This window comes from Carettochelys insculpta, chromosome 3 (genome assembly GCF_033958435.1).
Source record: "Carettochelys insculpta isolate YL-2023 chromosome 3, ASM3395843v1, whole genome shotgun sequence".
Lineage (NCBI taxonomy): Eukaryota > Metazoa > Chordata > Testudines > Carettochelyidae > Carettochelys > Carettochelys insculpta.
Window position 1 is genome coordinate 162,803,992 of NC_134139.1, and position 20,122 is coordinate 162,824,113.

Sequence of the window (20,122 nt, forward strand, 5' to 3'; positions counted from 1 at the left end):
AGTCTACACTGTTGTTGTTTTAGTATTATGTGAATGAATATTAACACAATCATGTCTCTTCACATTAGTATTGCCCTGAATGGTTAGCTGGCTGTTTTGTATATAGTATGAGTTAGTTGGGCTCATACATTAAGCTAGTTTTCTATGCCTCCTATATTACTTCCTTCTCCCTTCCCCTACCCCCCCACCCCCGTCACCTTAATTCCTCCCTTCTCCTGGGGTTAGGCAAAAGGAAGGCCTGGAGAGGGGTGTGGGCTGTGTGTTTGTGCGGGAAAGAAAGTTGCATAGCTCTCAATACATGCTTCCACAGTTTCTCAGATGCTCTCCTAGAAGCTTGAGAAGAAGGATGTTACTTGGAAGCTCCCCTATTTCCACTGTGGTCCTAAAGAAGCCAGCCATGGAAACCGATCATGTTTACAGGACTGATTCTGCTAATACTTCCTCCTGTGCTTAACTTTAAGATGAGTAATCCCCCTGAGGCCATGATCTGCCACTTTTCCTTTGCTGTTTTACTTCCTCAGTTTTTCCCCTATTCTCTTCCTTACTTACAACCTTGGTCCCAAGAAGCCTCTGCTACTAGTATATTGTGCTCTGGTCAGCACCCTGCACTCAGACCGTGGAATTAACTTTCCCACTGACAGAATCATCCTGAAGGTATCTACTAGTCTCCTGAGTCCAGAAAACTCTTTAAGAACCCAAAGGCAAATACCTGGGCTAACTCATTGGCTACGTCTACACGTGCAGCCAACATCGAAATAGCTTATTTCGATGTTGCGACATCGAAATAGTCTATTTCGATGAATAACGTCTACACGTCCTCCAGGGCCGGCAACGTCGATGTTCAACTTCGACGTTGCTCAGCCCAACATCGAAATAGGCGCAGCGAGGGAACGTCTACACGTCAAAGTAGCACACATCGAAATAGGGATGCCAGGCACAGCTGCAGACAGGGTCACAGGGCGGACTCAACAGCAAGCCGCTCCCTTAAAGGGCCCCTCCCAGACACAGTTGCACTAAACAACACAAGATACACAGAGCTGACAACTGATTGCAGACCCTGTGCCTGCAGCATAGATCCCCAGCTGCCGCAGAAGCAGCCAGAAGCCCTGGGCTAAGGGCTGCTGCCCACGGTGACCATAGAGCCCCGCAGGGGCTGGAGAGAGAGCATCTCTCAACCCCCCAGCTGATGGACACCATGGAGGACCCAGCAATTTCGACGTTGCGGGACGCGGATCGTCTACACGGTCCCTACTTCGACGTTGAACATCGAAGTAGGGCGCTATTCCTATCTCCTCATGAGGTTAGCGACTTCGACGTCTCGCCGCCTAACGTCGAAGTTAACTTCGAAATAGCGCCCGACGCGTGTAGACGCGATGGGCGCTATTTCGAAGTTGGTGCCGCTACTTCGAAGTAGCGTGCACGTGTAGACGCAGCTCTTATGTTGTTAGTGATTGTTTATGCCTGTGTAGCCACCATTATGTTAATGACTCTCATGCAAAGAAAACATTCTTCTGGCACCTTTATCTCATGAAGTTAGAGGGATCAAAAATGCAACAGATCTCTGACATTTTCTGAGCACTTTCTGGGGATTTAACCACATCACTGCTATGGTACGGAACTTATGTCTCTGTGTGTGACTTTGAGAACTTATCAAACATAAGAGAAAAAGCAGTAAAAGTTCATCTGATTACTTTAAAATATCATTTTTCATCTTTATTCTTAGAGTTTTGTTAATTCTGTAGGTTATGTGACAGAACCCTTTTGAGATAAGTTCTTCAGGATCAGACTATTCCCCCTTCTAGGCCATCTGGATTTTGGGGGTTAGATCTAGTGAAAGTCAGACTGAGACAATAGAGTATATTCGCTCTGTTTTGGATATATTTTCAGATTTACTACTCTTGTTTAAAAGTTTCCGGAAATGTTTTTGTACCTTATATCCATATCTAGCAAGCTATATCAGGGAAAAAAAAGCAAAATGTGAATTTTGCCCAGTCCCAAACTTTGTGACATCATTGTGTTTGATGTACCTCTGATACCCGCATTATGTGTTCTGCAACCAAAGGTATCCCTCATTTTCCTGAGTGCCAAATTTAACCCAAAATGCTGGTTAACAGTCAGCTGCAGTAGTACTAGCATGGTGTATAGATCACAAGAGAGCTCTAGAGACTTCCTGGTGGTCTACAAAATTAAGAATTTGGCATATTAGACAGTCAGGATTGAGAAGTGCAGTGGGCTCTTGAGAGAATGCCTTTATCACAAAGTGGTCTGAAGAATATAAACAACTGGGAGTCACTGACTGACATCAGTGTGAGATTGTGAGTTTCCACTGAATTTTCCAAATACCATTGCTAAAATGTGAAATAGCTGGGCCCATTAGCATATATCACCTGGGCTAGCACTAAATGTAAATTTGAATTCTTTTCACTATGCTAATTGACAGATTATCTTCAATCTTCTCTCCTGCATTATTAAGTCATTCTTTTCTCAGTGAGTTGGAAGAAGGACACTGTGTACTTCTCTATTGAATGCCAGTCTAATATTCACAATAATGCCATAATAAGTTAGTAGCTTGTGTTTCAGTGATTTCATCTGAATGCAGGCCCAAATGCATATGATAGATTACTGTGATTTGTTTGTGTAGCCTACAAGCACAGGAAATTTTGTGTATGCAACAGCTTCCTTGATACTGTGTATTGGGTTAACAAAACTGCATGAAGTTGTACTTTCGGGGGTTGAATTACTGAAGTGGTTAGTAATTGAATTTAGAGGTGTTCTCCTCTATGTTACTGGTTCAGCTTCAGCCTGGTTTGTTAATGACTGGATGTTTGGATGAGGTGGTTGTTCAGGCAACTATGCTAAAAGAGCGCTGGCCTTAGCTCAGCCCAAGAGCCTGCATTCCCCCCAGGCACCACACCAGGTGAAGTTAATTAGTTTCAGCAAGGACATCTGTGAGTGGATTTGGCTATCCAATACTTTTTGAAAAGTACAATATTTATTTGCTTCTAGTAGGCAGCTGTGTGTTTGACCACAGAAGCTAATCTCCGCTGTGTTTTCAGTCACATTAGCTATAATGGCAGCAAGTAGAACCCTATCCCTATGCAGCAGCATCCAGACCTGTGCTGACTTTGGTAATCTCAGAGGAACGTACGAGGGTATGAAGAAGGCATTAGGACCCACCCAGAACAAGATGGCACCTCTGAAATCCAGATCTGGTGAAGTCATCAATGACAAAGCCAAACAGATGGAGCTCTGGGTTGAGCACTACTCCGAGCTGTACTCACATGAGAACGTTGTGGTTGACATAGCCCTCGAGGCCATCGAGCTTCTACCAGTAATGGACGAACTGGATCAGGAACCAACTGTGAATGAACTGAAGAGAGCCATCGACAGCATTGCAGCAGGAAAGGCCCCTGGCCAGGATGGTATACCACCAGAGGTAATCAAGTGTGCTGTGGACACACTCCTGGAACCCCTACATGAGCTACTGTGCCTGTGCTGGAAAGAGGGTGAGGTTCCATAGCATATGTGCGATGCTAACATTATAACGTTGTATAAGAACAAAGGAGACAGAAGCAACTGCAACAACTACCGTGGAATCTCCCTCCTAAGCGTCACTGGTAAACTGTTCGCTCGTGTCATCCTTGGCAGACTCCAGAAGATTGCTGAGAGGGTGTACCCCGAATCGCAGTGCGGATTCCGTGCAGAGAGGTCTACCGTTGACATGGTCTTCTCTCTAAGGCAGCTGCAGGAGAAGTGCAGTGAGCAGAGGAAGCCTCTCTACATAGCCTTCATCGACCTGACCAAGGCCTTTGACTTGGTCAGCAGGGATGGTCTGTTCAAACTGCTCCACAAGATAGGCTGTCCTCCACGGTTACTCAAGATGATCCAGTTGTTCCACGAAGACAAGAGAGGAACCATCCAATATGACAGCGCATTATCGGATGCTTTCAGAATCAGGAGCGGCGTCAAACAAGGATGCATGCTTGCTCCGACATTGTTCGGGATCTTCTTCACACTCCTCCTGAAGCATGCCTTTGGATCTTCAACAGAGGGCATCTTGCTGCACACAAGATCTGATGGGAAACTGTTTAATCTTGCAAGGCTGAAAGCTAAGTCTAAGGTGCGGGAAGTCCTCATCAGAGACATGCTGTTTGCAGACGATGCTGCTGTAGTGTCTCACACAGAAGACCAGCTTCAAAAACTGCTGGATCAGTTCTCCAAAGCATGCAAGGAATTTGGGCTTACCATCAGCCTAAAGAAGACAAAGGTACTTGGTCAGGATGTTGCTGAATCCCCATCAATCAGCACTGACAACTATATGTTAGAGGTCGTCCACGAGTTTGTTTACCTCGGGTCCACCATCAGTGACACCCTGTCGTTGGACACTGAGCTAAATAGGAGGATCGGAAAAGTGGCCACAGCTCTGTCCAGACTCAGCAAGAGAGTGTGGGATAACAACAAGCTGTACACTCACACCAAAATGCAAGTCTACAGAGCCTGTATCCCCAGCACCCTCCTTTACAGCAGCGAGACTTGGACCCTGTATGCCCACCAGGAAAAGAGGCTGAACGTCTTCCACTTGCGCTGCCTCAGGCTCATCCTTGGAATATCATGGAAGGACAGAGTGGCCAACATCGCCATCCTTGAGCAAGCTGGAATCCCTACCATGCACGCCCTCCTCAGGCAGTGTTGGCTCCGCTGGCTTGGCCACGTCCACAGGATGAATGATGGAAGGATTCCAAAAGACATCCTGTATGGTGAGCTAGCCTCTGGCAAAAGACCGCCTGGACGCCCCCAGTTGCGCTACAAAGATGTCTGCAAGAGAGACCTCAGAGAGGTATCAGAGGGGTAGCCGTGTTAGTCTGGATCTGTAGCAGCAACGAAGGGTCCTGTGGCACCTTATAGACTAACAAAAAAGTTTAGAGCATGAGCTTTCGTGAGTTAACTGAAGCATCTGAAGAAGTGAGTTAACTCACGAAAGCTCATCCTCTAAACTTTTCTGTTAGTCTATAAGGTGCCACAAGACTCAGAGAGGTAGACATCGAGCTGGACAACTGGGAAGAACTAGGAGACATCCGCAGCAGATGGAGGCAGGGGTTACACAAGGGCCTTCAGAAGGGCGAGATGAAGATCAGACAGCTAGCAGAGGAGAAGCGAGCGCACAGAAAGCACACTAAGGACTTGCCAGACACCCACCACATCTGCAAGAGATGCAGCAAGGACTGTCACTCTCGTGTGGGTCTTCATAGTCACAGTAGACGCTGTAAATGAAGTCCTCAATTGAAACTATAAAGGGAGCGATCCATAGTCTATGGAGACTGAAGGATGCCTGCTACTACTAGAACCCTATCCATTCCTACTGATATTTCAGAATTTAAATCCAAGAATCAAAGCTCTGGTCATTTTGTTTTCAAGAAATTATTGAGTCTCAATTGCGAAACTTAGTTGCTTTCTCAGGTGGTGGCTGGTAATCTTGTTCTGTGGAAAACTCAGTGAGGGATTCAATCTTTCCCATGTCACTCCCTGCACAGGGGACTATAGAGACTGCACTCCTATAGACTTATGAACTATTACACTGTGTGTTCTTGGAAAGTGATTTTGAAGGCTTTGTGTTTGAATATTGGTAGAAAGCTCTCTGCAAGCTTTCCTACAGTACAAGTAATTATGCACATAATTCAGTAAAGCACATAAACAGAGGCTTATACACTTTATTGAATTGGGGCTTATCCAGTCAAAAACAGCTCCATGTGATTTACGTGACCAATCATGGTTGAGCCACACGATTTGAATACTAGTTTAAACACAATTTGCACAAAGTTTTATCAAATCCTTTCAAGTAGTACATATTTGCTCATTGGGAACCTCCTGTGACCTGGAAAAAAAAAGATCCAATTTATCGCATAAATTATTCATTATAATTTTTTGTCTTCTGTCAGTCATTAATGAAGAACATGTGAACAAACTTGTGTGTAAATAATTTAGTTCATTCATTTCAACTTCTGTAAGGTGTTTCTTAATTTAAGTGCTTTTATACTTAACACTGCCACAACTAACATGCCACCATATGCCAGAGAAAACTACACCAATGCTTGCCATAGAAAGCCACACCAATACTCGCCTATGCTAATAATAGGCTTCCATAAAGGATGGGACACTTTTTTGGGAGTCAGGACTACCCAGGTGCAATAGTAAGGATTAAAATCCAAACAATTTTGGAAAAAGGATATAAATCTTCATTCTTCAGGGCATAAAACAACTTAAGATATTCAGGGCAGAGATGGTCTATTTTACGTTTGTACGTTGTCACAATGTAGCCAAGTTTTTAGTTGGTTCCTGTGCACTTCCTTATTAAACACAATGAATACATAATAATGAATGGGAGTCAGGAAGCTTACCATATGAGTCAGTTATCATACATCTGTCTACTATAAGGCTTCTTTACAGGCCAAGTGTGAGGTGCTAGCAATTGCTGAAGACAAGGTACTGAATTAGACAGACAACTGGTATAATTCAGCATGGCACTCGCTATACTTCCATCTATAATAAAGCTAATGTCTGACCACCCCATACTTCAGCCTTCTTCTTTACCAATAAAAAGGTCAATTTTCTATCACGTCCTGGAGGTATTTCTGTTGATTACAACCGTACTGTGGAGTCAATAAATCTGAGTTCATTTTGTGAATGCGCATGCATGCTGTGACTGTAATCTCTTGATTCTTCTCAATGGAAAAAAAGATTTGACAACAGTCATTAGCCTGAAATGCACTAAATATTGTTTAGGTATTTGCTACTGATTATTGAACAGACAGCTGTTTAAAATAGCTTCAGTAATGCAATAGATATTAATCCTTTAGCTTTTCCTTTACTTTTGTAAGAAAAACTGTAATCATGTTACTTTGGATGATAGAGAAAGAAAGATATTCTGTTCTATAATTAAAAGCACAAAAAGTGGAAGGATGTCAAAATGGTCACGTCAAAATGGTGATGTGAAAAGGCAGCCACACTTACAGCAGACAACCTACGTCATAATATGATTGTCCCTATTCTTTTGTGCCTTTTTATCATCACTGAAAAAATTCAGGATTTGCAATTTAAATTGGCCATTTCTGTTTTTCAGAGAAATACAGTTGAAGCACTCTAATGCGGAACTCTCTCGTCTGGCAACATCTGTGATCTGGCATCATTTTAGTTAGCTGGATGACAACTTATCATAGGGGTGGCCAAGTTTCCTGTGGTCACATAAAGTTTGTTTACAGCCATCAGTCCTGGCTCTCAGTGTTCTGTGCTGTTATTTAGCTTAATTTACCCTTAAATATCTTCTAAGAACTCAGTAAGCAGTGGAAGAGTTGATAATGTGATAGACAGTATTGATGCCCTGTGGTCCGGCAAATTCTCTTGTTTGGTACTGTTCAAGTCCCGAGGGTTCCAGACGAGAGAGGTTCAACCTGTAGTCCATTGAGGGAAATTCGATACAAGATGGCAGATGCTACGAAAAAAATAGCTGGTCACTGAACCCATGCCAGGCATTTTGTTACAAAGAGGTGCGGGGCGTTGAAAATTTGGTTAATTTCTCTGCTATTGTATTGTACACTCATGCAGTCATCTGTGCATCCACACGAGTGAATGTTAAGGTGTGCTTTTTAACCAATACCCTTAATGGTAGTTATGTTAATACTTTAAGCTGAGTGACCAGAAAGGTGGTATCTGGAATGGAAGTAGAGCACAGTCTTATTTTAGTCATGTGCTACAAAAACAGATTACAAATGAAGTCCTCACTCTACTTTCTATGTTGCCACTGCAGCTTCACCTTTGAAGAGCACTTTGGGAGACTAGGTCCTTATTTATGTTCAGAGTTTATTTTAGGCCCTATTCTCCAGGGATGGTGGCTCCATAGCAGAGATGAAGTGTTTAACTATAAGTGAGGTGTAACTGAAAAGAGATGGGAAGAGTTTCAAAGTGTATGTCAGAGGTTAAAGGGGAGAGAAAGTATCAAAAGTGGCCTGAAAAAATGCACTAACAGATGTATGTTAATAAAACTAGGATGGAAACGGTCTGGTATTTTCTCTTTTTATCTCAATTTTTGTTGCTGTCATACCTCATTTATATCACCAAAGGACATGTTGGCTTGTAACTTGCTTTTTATATTAAAAGAAAACACAACAGAGGCACCATTAAGGGGCTCCCAACATACTTTTTAATAGGGGAAAAAAGAAGTTACAGAAATCTGAAGAGCAGATGAAGGCTGTAGCTGTGACAGTCTTGGTGGGAAAGTCTGGAACAGCAGGGAGGAAAGCGGCAGCCAGGAAACCCCAAAAAAGTATTCCAAACAATATCATAACCTCCACCGCCATTTTAAAAATACATTATGATTGTGTTTGTTTTTAGGGCTATATGCATTAGAAAGCAGCCTCTGCAGCTGTCAGCCTACAGAAACTTCCAAAGACTGCCCTGTCATGCAATCATAGAGGGTTTTCCTATTAATAATTGCCTAATCCCACTTCAGACATTAAATTGGCCACCCACCATTTTCCATTTTCTGCTTTGGCAATTGTGATCTGGGAATGACCTAAGGTGGTGCAATGAGAATAACAGTGAATCTCCTGAAAGTCTGTGGTAGGATGGAATACTTACTTTGATGCTGGGATTCATTCCAACAGACGTGACTATAGTACAGTGATTCAGTACTGAGTAGGATGAAAGTGTGCCACCTACAAAAACCTTTGTAACTGTGGAGGTCTTGAGCCTGCCTATGGCTGACTGTTTAGTCAGATGAGATTATGTGCATGCCTGGCCAACTGGCTTTAATTGTGTGTCACTCTCTGCTTTCTATAATACACACTAGGACTCACTGTGACTTTTAAGCCATGATCCCCTCTGGAAAACCTGAGCTACAGCAGGGCCGCTAGGTGGCTTTCTGGCTGGTTTAGGGATTCCAGAGTCTAAGTCTTAATTCTGCCATCTTTTCAGAGAAGCAGCACATGTGCCCCTCTCTGCCAAGCTATCTGTAGTGCCTAAATACAGAATGGTGGTAGGAGGCATGTCCCCACACTTCCCTCTCTTGGTATATAGCTAGCATTTGTGGAAATTTAGAGGGAGCGGTAAATATATTCAAAAACAGATGATAGCCATGATTGTTCCACTAGACATTTGTAAATCCAATATATTCTCCTCATGAAGGTGCTTATAGACTATCATCAGTCACCTTTCATTCCTCTCTTGATACACTAACAAATTAAGTTCTTTAAGGACTTGTCTACATGTATACTTACGGTGTGGCAAACCAGGATCTGAATCTACAATGCACTAGATGGTCAGGCATTAACTGGTCACATGGACCATGCAATCTGTTTCAGAGAGAAGTAAGGAAAATATTTTGTTTGACTCAGCCCAGCATATCAAGCAATTCCACTCCTGGATCACCCTGTCCTAATCATTTATTTGACACTTTGCCAGTCATTCTGTGATCTCAGATTTGACAAGAAGCCAGGGAAGGAACATGGGCAGAGGGGAGAGGGGCTGGGAGCCAGCAAATAGCAGGAAGATTGGAACTAGATCAGGAGCAAGGGTATTACTGTGGGAATGGACTGGGAATGAGAATCAAACAAGAATGGGGGAAATAGATGAGGGAGTGACAGATCTTGGGGGAAGCTGACATGCAGTGGGAGGAATAGGACTGGCTAGACAAAAAATGGAGAAAAGGAGCTGTGCTCCTTTCTGAGTCTTCAATTATGGGACAAGATACTTCCCCCCCGCCCTGGCACCAGAAGATTCTTGCTTCAACAACACACAGGATGAAGCTGCTCTAGGTATAAATCAGCATTGTATATAAAAGGAGACTGTTCTGTCTGGGACCCCTGCCTCATTTACTGCCACAGTTAGAAGGTGTGCAGTGAATGAGGCAGGGTATTGTAGGGAGTGAAAACATTGTCTCATGGTTAAGGCAGTATAATAACACCCTTGAGAATTAGGGTCTCACTTCAGTTACATACCCACAGCTAGTCTGTGTCAGCTGACTTTGGGCTCCTGGGCTCAAATAGATATTATAGTCAGGAGTGTCATATAAATGATTTTTGCTTTAAATGGAGTGTTTTAGTTGATGGGCATGTAATAAGAAAGGCCTGGATGAATCTGAGTGGAGAAGTGATTAATAATAAGAGAGTAGAATGTTTGTGCATATTTATAGAAAGCCTGGTTGCACTGAAATCTGACAGATCCAAGTTTGGATAATAATTCGTACAAATATGTGTATTTCTTATGCTCTATAGACACACTCTTTCCATTTGAAGTTGAGCTGTTTAAACTGTGGAAAAGGGTAACAGAGAGGGAGCTGTGCTAGTCTATATACTATCAAAACAAAAAAGCAGTCAAGTAGCACTTTAAAGATTAACAAAATAATTTATTAGGTGAGTTTTCATGGGACAGACCCACTTCTTCAGACCATAGCCATACCAGAACAGACTCAATATTTAAGGCATAGAGAACCAAAAACAGTAATCAAGTTGACAAATCAGAAAAAAATGATCAAGGTGAGCAAATCAGAGAGCAGAGGGGAGGGGGGTGGGAGTCAAGAATTAGATTAAGCCAAGTATGCCAAAGAGCCCCTATAATGTCCCAGAAAATTTGCATCCCAGTTCAAACAACATGTTAAGGGTATGTCAGATGGGAGCATTGTTGGTGTGTACATCAGCTGTGACCTTTAGTCAGATAAATTTCTCTGAACTGTCTAAATTCTTTGGAAATGTCTTTTATTTGGCTCAGCTTGACACACACAAGCATTAGCTACTTCTGCTTAACAGAAGAATCCACATGGGTCTCTTTGTTGTTCAGAAATATCCGTATTTCTGTACGGGACAGGAGAGAGAACCCCCCCTAGGTAACCTGCTGGAGATTTGCCTTTCTAAACTGTCTGTACATGCACAAACATTCATTTTTGTATTTTTACTGAATATGGAGACCCCTGTTGTATTTTTTTTCCTGCTAGGATTATAAGGGTTGCTGTACTAGGCATGAAGGATTCCATTCAGGAATTATTACATAACACATTGTAAAGGTTTTTATAGTTAAAAATGTGCTCTTTCAAGAGGATGGAAGGGTAGGAACTTGTTGGGAGATGTGTTTTGGGTTGTCTTGGTAAAGGGACAGCAAGAAGTCTGTTAGAAGTGTTGCATAACAAGAAAATAAACTGATCGTCTTAGAGAAGCTCTATTGTAAATTATGAAAATAATCCCATTTAATTACATTTTTCAGTCTTGTTGGTGCTGTATGTTCATATGCTCACTCTCCATGCATAAGGCCTATACATTTAATATGATAAAGAAAGTTAAACTTTAAACATTTTACATACTCCCAGTTCAAAAACGTGTTCACCTTTTAGGCAGCACTGAAACTGGTGTGTTTCAGTAGGATATTTCCTACTCTGCTTATATGGCTAACATTTTTTTAAAAATCCAAAACTTCATTTTTATTTTCTCATTCGAATTTCTGTAGAAGATACTTCACCTGTTTTGAACATAGTATCTTCAGATAATCCATCGAAGAAATCAGGTTTCCATCAGCAACACTTAGCATGCTAAAGCAAAATTTAACTAACTAATTTAATATTAAAAGACATGATATACGATATCACCAGCATCCACCTAGAGGCATACTATTCAAATACCCAGAGGTGAAAACAAAAATCTTAACTTTTCATTTAAAAAAAATCAACGTTAATTACTAATATTCAGAAAAATGTAAGAATTGCTGTCTCTCAAACTGCAGTCAGAATGGAAAAAGTCAGCTAATCCACCTTCTTCCTGAAAAGTTACCTTTGTTGTTTGTAACATCTAGGGGCTGACCTCATGGAACAAGGCCGACACTCCTGCTAATTTTTTTCCATCAACATACGGAAGAATTTTTTATGTGCACTGAAGCATCTGTGGATGTGTATCACCAATACGAGCACATGCTGCCGGCTGTGGCCACTCTACTAATCAGCTGGGTGACACCTGACTCACTCCTGGGTAGCTGCCCAAGCACACAGCTTACAGGAATGCTGACCAAGACCTGATTGTGCTAGACGCTGCCCCAGAGAGCTACCAGATAAAAGGGTTACTAGTCTAAATCACAGTTATGGGGGAGAAGCTGTAAAGAAGAAGCACATGTGAAAGGCTGCAAGGACTGCATTCTTCTTGTACTCACCCCTGTGCAGGAAATAAGATCAACTGGTAGGCTAGACGTGAAGCAGTGCAGAAGAGGATGCACATACCCTATGTAAGGTTGTCATGAAACTTCCTGTTTAAAAACACTAGCATGGTAAGGAGGGATCCTACTGAAAGACTGTCTAGCTCTTACACTTCCAGCTAATCAGATACAAAATATATTCCTATAGGTCTAATTGAATTCTAAAGGAAGAACTTTGGTATAAAATACACGGGAGCAGTAATTACATTAGAGCAATTAATCTAGCTGAAATCTGTACAAGTGCTTCCAAATTCCCCAGAAGAGTATCATATTTTCAAAAATAGATTTGACAGACATACTATAGACCCTGAAGTATTTAAACAGAGATAGCACCTTGAAACACAATTACACAATGCCATGAATGAGAGAAAGGGCTAGATGCTATAATAAAATAGGATCTGTTTGAAATGCTATACCATTGACTCTAATGCTTAAATAGGCCTGATCTTTCTTCAAAAAAAAGGTGAGCATTACAGCACAGTGGAAATGAAATACCTGTACTGAGAACATGGCTTTAAAGATATCAATTGTTTAAGCTACTTTACAACACTTTAAAACCAAGGCTGATACTTGGGGCATTTTAGTTAGGCACTCAAATTCATTCTTAGTGTCTGAAAGCTACTTGACTATTTCACATACAAAGATATGACTGTTCCCTAAAGGATCTTATACAATGATTATGGGTAACATTTTCAAAAGCAACTAAGTGACTTAGGAATTTAAAGTAAATTTTCAAAAATTCACCTGCTATCTCTGAGCTTTCAATATCTTGAAGAGCATGGGCAGAGGAATAATTATCTTCATTTGATTATTTTTGTTGAAGTTTTTGTCCTTGAACTGAAGAGGCTACAAACTATGTTCCTAATGGTGGAATACAAAAAAGTACAGATAAACCTAGGGAATATGGAACAGAAAGTCTTGTGATTAGGTATACAGACATGTCTCATTAAGGCACAATAGACTATTTTAATAATAATTATTCTGAAATAAAATTTTCTAAGGCTGGCAGAGATTCTGTACATTTACTGAAGCAAAATTGTACAGACTTTTCCCCATTTATTAAATTTTCTGAAATACTGGTGCCAGTTATCTGATCTGAATCATCAATTTACAGGTTTTTTTTTTCTGCATCAGGTGAATCCCTATAATCTGATTGACTTGTAAGGATTGTCAGTGAATCAGTGTGGAGGGATTTGCATAATCATGGTACAACCATATTTCAATAGCCACACAGTAACTAGAGAAATTTCTCCTTTCAGTTAGCTTTTTCCAATTCCTCTGCTTGTAATCATTGTGAATATCCTGAAAATGCAGGCAAAAGTCATCTTAGCCTCTTTCTCCGCATATTAGGGATAGCAACCAATCAACAACACAAGAAACAAAAAGCTGTAATTTACATTAATGAAAGGTAAAACTGCATCTTCTCCCCTCAAGTTCTAGATCCTCTTCCATTAAATTCAATTGAAGTTTTCCAGTGACTTCAGCAGGGGCAGGACAAGGCCATTCATTTTAGACATGAACCACTCTTTCAGCCTTTCTTCCTACAGGCACAAATGACTTGACCCATTGCTGTGGCTAGCTGGGGGGGTGGGGGGAGGGGCGGCAAAGGGAGTGCAGTGGCATCAGCATATATTACTGAGCATGTTCAATTCATGTGAGAATACTTGCTGCAAGGCAAGCTGTAAATGTGAGTGGATGTGGGGTGGGTGGGGAAGAGGTGGCAACATGACCCTGCATATTCTTCCTCTCCACATGTCATCTAACTTCTTAGCCACACAATGACTACATATGCATGTGTACTAAGCATTGGGTGACGATGTTGCATAGGCACAAAAGTTGAATGAATTTATTAGGGATTTTTTTAGGCTACAAAAGCCCCATTAAAATCAAAGGCTGCATCTACACTAGCAAGCCCTTTCAGAGAATTGGCCCTTTGTTAACTGAATATGCAGAGTGTTTACACACACAATGTGCTCTTTTGATCCAAAATTGAAAGAATGCAGCTCTTCTTCTGGAAGTCAGATCCACTCCTGGATCAGGAAGAGCACCTTCTTTTGAAAGAATCCTTTAAAAAAAAAAATGCAAAAAACCAAATATGTGTAGATGCCCCATGGGTCTTTCTTTTGAAAGAACAGTCCTCATGGCACTGGATTTTTTGATCCCCGGACGATTCTTTCAAAAGAACAGGAGCTGTGTGGATGCTCTCTATCAAAAGAGTGGATAGATTTTTCAATCCACATTTTGGTGTGTGGACATTTTTCAGAAGAGAACTTTCAGAAGAACTTTTTCTGAGGTATCGCCGTAGTGTAGATGTAGCCCAAGGGTGTTATGCAGCTGAACTCTGGGTTCACTCTGAAAATGTATCCCTGTGCAATTCCACTGTTTTAATTTGTTTTGGTATGTCTGCCTTCAGACATACATAGCTGTAATTTTGCACCAGAATAAATATGATGAAAATGGTGTCCATTGTTAGTAGAGAAAATAAATGCTGCAACATATAACCTTCCACCCCTTTGCTGTAAAAACTTATTGCAGGCCACCCCATTAATGAGCCTCACTGCTCCACTGATGTGCCTCAACCCTGACTTTGAAAGGACTGCTCTAGTATAAGAAGCTAGTTATGTGCAGAGTTCTGCTGTGGGGTAAGCGGGGGGCGGTGGGGGGGGGGCGGAGAGGGAAGGGGAGGGAGAGGAGAGGGAATAAATTGTGTGGGAGTTTTTGTGATGACTACTTATCCACCAGGAAAAGGGCCATATATCTCACTTTACACAGGCTACTGAATGGCCATCACTCAAGTGAAAAACTCTCAGTCCATTACCAACTTGTGACCTAGTGACCTTGAGTTTAAATGCACCATATCCTATTACTTGCCTCTCTCAGCCAATTCTTTACAATCATGTATTTTTTTCAATAGTGTCTCCTATTTTCAGTTCCTGTTCACCTGATGTGCTTAACTTTAAGCATGTGCTTCAGTTCAGCACGTGTTAAAATTCTGTCTTGGAAATTCTGTCTTGGGAGGGGATGGACCGAGCATATACTTATTCATTTCCTGAACTGAGGCCTAAATTGTGGAGAGTTATTTTTTCAAGGATTACATACATAAGAAAAATAATGTAATCATAAATGTATTTAAATTCAATACTTATAATGGGTTTTCAGAAGAATGTCCGTCTGCAGGTGTCTGCGCTTCCTCTGAGTGCATGCACTCTCTCTCTCTCTCTCTCCATTTTAAAGGTTTATTATATTGGAAAAAGTTCTTTGACACAGCCAAAGAAGAGGCAGTTGAATTGTATTTTTGAAATGTCTTTTTACTCAGTACTGAACAGATTTAATTATAATTTTACTGTAGTAGTATTACAGTTACAGATGGTTTTTGCTATTGATTGGGATGTCAGAAATAATGTAATTATACATTATGACAGTTTCCATGGCTTATGTACCACAGTCTGTAAACCAATTTTGAGAACAAATGTTTCTGTTCAAGACTTTTTACAGTGGAAATGTTTCAAAGATAAAAAAAAAAGTTAATAATTAAGAATTTTTTCTAAATCCTGTGAAAGAACAAGAACATTTCCATGGAAAAATGGTCAGCCACTGAAATGTCAAAGAATCTCTCACTGTAGAACATTAAATAGTATATGGAAACCATCTGAAATATATACTAACTTACAATGTGAGTTAAATGGCAATATTTACTGACGTAACTATAATGGCACTAAAAGTGCAGAAGATGTGCTTTTCACTGTGTGGTTGACTTGTGTGCAAGAACACTGACTGATGGTTTTATATTTAATTAAAAGCAATAGAGGGCCTACCCAGACGTTAAAAAGGCTTGATCTGCACAGCGTGTTGACATCACATGAATAGGAGAGGCCACCTGCTAGCTCCACTTTCAGCTTTGTGGATGATTTGCATTCCTGTGGCCTGTTACTCTGCATGATCACTCTCAGCACTTCACAGTCCCATGAACTGTTTAACATCATAGATGACCTGCAAGACTGGAAGGTATCTTCTCTGTTAACAGGAGTGCAAAAGAAGGAATAGCCACTCACTTGATTTCCATGGGTAACGTACGATGGTTTTACTTCACTTATACCACATCAAAGAGGAGGAAATACTTTTATACAAGATGGCTTAAGATAAAATGAATCCATTCTTGCCTGAGAGCATTAACAGACCTTTCTTTCCTTCCGAAAGATGATGCTCAACATTTGTTTTAGTGTATAATACTGCCCAGACTGAAAATGGTATCTGCAACCACAGAAAGTTTCAACAGATTTTTTTTAAATTATGTACTATCAGAACAGTTAGCCTAAATTTGTGTATTGAGTTCAAAGTATGGATGTAATCATAGTGATCTTGGCATTTATGGCTCATGCTGTTCTGATCTATATCAGCCTTCCAAAAAATTATAAATCTTTATAATGAGGAAGAAGCAAGAAAAATAGCACCTGCAGAATTAAAATACGGGCATGGCAATATTACCTCCTAGATAGTATCGGAAGAAAGGACTAGAGAAGATCCAAACATATATCATCATTTACTCTCCTCCTGATGTTATAGTTGTTGTTTTAAGTAAGACAAAGTTTCTGGGAAACATCCTTTTGAAGTTTACCTTATCACTCAAGGGCTACATCTACACTAGCCAAAAACTTTGAAATGGCCATGCAAATGGCCATTTCGAAGTTTACTAATGAAGCACTGAAATACATATTCAGCGCCTCATTAGCATGCTGGCGGCCGCAGCACTTCGAAATTGACGTGGCTCGTCATTGCGTGGCTCGTCCAGACGGGGCTCCTTTTCAAAAGGACCCTGGCTACTTCGATGTCCCCTTATTCCTATGAGCAGATGGGAATAAGGGGATTTCGAAGTAGCCAGCGTCCTTTCGAAAAGGAGCCCCATCTGGATGAGTCGCACGGTGGCGAGTTACATCAATTTCGAAGTGCCGCAGCTGCCCACATGCTAATGAGGCACTGAATATGTATTTCAGTGCTTCATTAGTAAACTTCGAAATGGCCATTTGCATGGCAATTTCAAAGTTTTTGGCTAGTGTCGACACTGCCAAGGAGTTGAAGGATATTATTATCACAAAATCAAGGTTGCTTTTCAGGATCTTAAATATTCCTGCTCATCCTAGCTGTGTCTACACAGAAAAATAAATTCAGAATTCCTGGCCCTCTTTCAAATGAACGGGAGGAGAGTCTGCACGTATGATGCGTTCGTTCAAAAGAGAATCGGAGGAACGTAGTGCAGATTTTGAAATCCCTACCCCAATCTCTTAGTTGGAAGAGTGTCCCCTTTTGAACTCCTCTTTCAGAAGAATACACATGTAGATGCTCCACGGCCTGGTCTTTCAAAAGAGGAGTCCACCATGGCACCAGCCAGCTGGAGCGTGGAGATGCCCTGACTGCTGAGGTATGCAGGTGGCCAGGAGGGATAGTTCAGTTTGATCGGATGCGGCTGTTACTGAACGCATAGCTGCTAGAACATCCACAGCTGCATTTAGCTTTGCTTCTTCTCCTGCCCTTTGTTTGTGGGCATTTACATGGGACACTTGTATTGCTGTGTCATGGCGGAGGTCCCACAATTCCTTCCAGATGGTGGCACCCCAGACTGGGCTTCCATGGATTTGCCAGTTGTTCTGAGCCCATTGACCTGACCAAACGGCAGACCATGAGCCAGTGCCCAGGAGACAGTGTAAAGGAGGCTGTTTTCGTCCCCCTGCACTATTGCTCGTTTGCATGCAGGGTGTATAGCTACTATCTCAGCTAGCTGACTGGGCCCCCCTGTGCTTTCTTCTGTTATCTGTGTGCTCTGAGTCTGCTGTAGAGCAGCAGCAGCTTGCCACTTCTGGGCACCTCCCCCTCCTCTAAATATTGGGCAGATCCAACAGTGAACCAGGCAAACTCTTTCTGGTCAGGGGTAAGAGTACTGTAAGCGGCGGGAGGGACCCATACTTCTATCCCTCACAGCCAAGGCAGCTGCTGCTGGAGGGTTGATCAGCCTTATCTCTCTCTGGGAGCTGTGCTACCAGCTCATGCAAATGAGAAACCCCCAAGGGTCCAGACTTTGCTCTCTCCTGGATGTACCATCTCCACTTTAACAGAGTGCTGGCCAGGACTTGTCCCAGCTGAGGGGCTGCTGTATCTCACACCCAGCTCATGATAGGGAGCTCCAAGTGTAGCAACACCTGCCAGTCCTGAGTGACATATTCAGTAGCCAGCAATGCCAGATAACAAGCTAGCACCTGCTTCTCAAAGGGAGTATAGTTAGCACTGGCCCCCATCACGGTTTTGGTCCAGAATACCAGAGGTACCTCATGCCTCTCTTGCATTTGCCACAGGCACCAGGCAGCTTGATTTCCCTGGGTGGAGACCTGCAATTCTACAGGACCCCAGCTCCCATGCTCCCAGGGCTAGGGCCATAGCTACAGCTGCCTTTGCTTGCTGAAAAGCCTTTTTCCTGCTGACTCCTTAGGTCTTTGCTAATCATGCATGCTTTCTGAGCTGCACATTTAACCATTTGAGCATCATAAGAACATAAGAGCATTCGAGCAACATTATTGTCAAGACTCAGAGTATGGCTGCTTAATGGTTCCAATAAAGTCTGTGTAACATCGGTCTCTGGGCAGTATTTATTTCTACTGTTTTTAATATTTGTGCACATTCAAGCAAACATGCCAAAACTCATTAGAATCTTACAGAGAGGGGAACCAGCAGCAGTTAATTCATTACTTTTAAACATCGAGCCTGTCAGTTAATCCTCTGGCTTGAGGTGTCCTTGACTTATTTTTAAACACTTTTTTAGTGCATCGCCTCTTTTAAAACAATACTTTAAAGACATCCCCTTTCTCTTGGGCAGTATGCTATATATTTTTAATAGCCTATTTACAGGGGAGCCTTCAGGAGTAAGTTGGAGTGGTAACTGTGAGGAGGCTGACTCTCTCCTTCACCAGGTATACTTCCCATTTTAACAGGAATTGGTCTAGGTTTTGGCAGATATTTTTCCAAAACCTGGTTCTTTTCTTAAGGTGACAATTGCAGTGCAGTTACCCGTGGGTCAGTGGAAGAGGGTTTACCTGGGTCATTCCATATGTCCCCCATGTATCATCCTGCAGCTTTGTTATGGCTACCATTTCCATATCTATCTCGTTTTGGCCAGCATTATCAAAACGGCAGTCTGCTGCTTTGCAACAGGGGGTCACATGCATTTTTTTTTCTTCTTTGCAAGTTCTTAACAGCTGTTTTCCATCAGTTAAAGGAGGAAAATGTTATCTGCTAAGGATGTTTGCTGCCCTGCCCACAGGGTTAGCACTTTCCAGTGATTTATTGATTATGTTACCTCTTTAAGCTGTGCCCCCTTCAAATGGATCATCAACTTGTCGTGGTTGGGGGGCCTTATGTGTCTCAATCACCTGGAGACCTATGCTGGCTGGAGCTTTATCCCTTGTCAGACAGGTCAATGGGCAGAGACCAGACAAAGAGTGATCCAACCTCTCCTCGAGGATAAGGGGTTGGCATAGGGCTAACAACCCTGCCCATAAAAAGAAAACTGTTACAGAAACATCCACAAGTAAAACCTTAACTTGTCATGTCTGGAGAAGGACAGGAAATCCAGCCAGAATGATCATGAAGCGGGGCAGCGAAAACCAAGAGGAGGCTGCATCGCAGATGACCCTTCTCTCACCCAGAACTACAACTCAGATTGGAACATGGAATGTTAGAACAATGTATGAAGCTGGCAAGACAGCACAAATAGCAGCAGAAATGCGATAATACAAGCTGGCAGTTTTGGGGCTGTGTGAAACAAAATGGATACAATCAGGACAACTGCGTCTAGCAACAGGTGAAACCCTTATTTATTCAGGGCATGAGGAGGATGATGTGCCACACATGGAAG